This window comes from Suricata suricatta, unplaced genomic scaffold, assembly GCF_006229205.1.
Source record: "Suricata suricatta isolate VVHF042 unplaced genomic scaffold, meerkat_22Aug2017_6uvM2_HiC HiC_scaffold_5012, whole genome shotgun sequence".
Lineage (NCBI taxonomy): Eukaryota > Metazoa > Chordata > Mammalia > Carnivora > Herpestidae > Suricata > Suricata suricatta.
In genome coordinates, this window is record NW_021898346.1 from 1 (window position 1) to 1,362 (window position 1,362).

Genomic DNA, 1,362 nt, shown 5'->3' on the forward strand with positions numbered 1-1,362 from the left:
GCTTCTTGGCATCGGTGATCTTGATGAGGTCCCCGTGGTACTCGACCACAAACTCGCCCTGGGAGAACTGCTTGGTGGCGATCACGCCCCTGCCCTTGCCATCGATGAGGTGGATCTTCATTCCTTCTTCCTTCCCACTTTCAATCAGCTTATCTATTCTATTCCTCTCTTCAGACTGCAGCTCGGCTTTGCTCTTCCTGGAGCTCCTGCGCATGGAGTAGAAATCCGTGAGTTTGCGATTCTGCTGTGTTTTCCCTTGAGCTTTCTGCCGCGGGGCCTGTTTGCCATTGACGGGCTTTTTCAGGGCCTGCTTGGTGATGGCTGTGACGAGAGGGTCACCAGACGAGGTTGGAGTTTTTGGAGGTTCTGCTGCTTCAGATTTTTGGTTTGGAAAGGTGCCAGGGGACCTCTCCCGGTGTCTTTGATCTTCTGTTTCTCGGACTTCATGGTGCTTCGGATTGCGTTCCCACCGTTCCTTCTCGTTTCTCTTCTCGTTTCCTGTAGAGGCCAGCTAATGGCTTCCCCTGGCATTTGACTTCGTGATGTGCAACTGAGTTCTCTTTCTGAAGGGGGGAACGCATTCCAGAGCATTTGTTGGAGCTCATGTAGGAATAGATCTTTGATTGCCCAGTAAATACATTCTCCTCTAGCCATGGCCCGGCTCTGTCACCGCCTGGGATCTCCCGGGAAACGCAGCTTTCAAAAAAAGTTGCAATACCAACTGCTCCGAGGAGCTATGGCTGCTGCCCAGATTGGTGCTGCCGCCCACGTCTTCCCAGGCTGCCGGCGGTGATAGACGAACGCAGGAGGGAAAGCCCGCCCTTCTTAGACCCGCCTCCCCGGCTGGGGCGGGACCGAGATTTCTATTATTTCTTACTATTGCATGTAGGCCTACGATTATCCACAATTATCTCAATAAAAACTTCAACTCGAGGTGCCTGGGTGGGTCAGCCAGGTAAGCGTCCAACTCTTGATTTTGGCTCAGGTCATGACGTCATGGTTTGTGGGATCGAGCCCCTAGTCAGGGGCTCTGAACTGACAGAGCAGGGTCTGCTTGGGATTCTCTCTCTCCCTCTCTCTCTCTCCCCCTGCCTCCATTGTGCTCTATTTCCCTCAAAGTAAATAAATAAACATTTAAAAATATATAAATTCTTAGAGAAATGTCTGAGACCAATGTCTGGGCAGGAAATGTAAGAAAGGAGTCAGGAAACGTCTTGACACACCACGTAGCAAGGGAGCTATCAAAGATACCTGAAGTATCAAAATGACTGAGGAACCAATTTGAGTGCAAAGATGGCTCAATTTGAGTTTGAGTAAGAATAACAATTCCTAAGACTAGAACCCTGTAAAATATGTTTAAAT

General features: G+C 49.7%; 1 pseudogene; it reads right to left on the minus strand.

Annotated features, from left to right (window-relative positions):
* Positions 1-4: 4 nt before the first annotated feature.
* LOC115285185 lies at positions 5-644 on the minus strand (annotated as a pseudogene).
* Between the last annotated feature and the right edge of the window lie 718 nt (positions 645-1,362).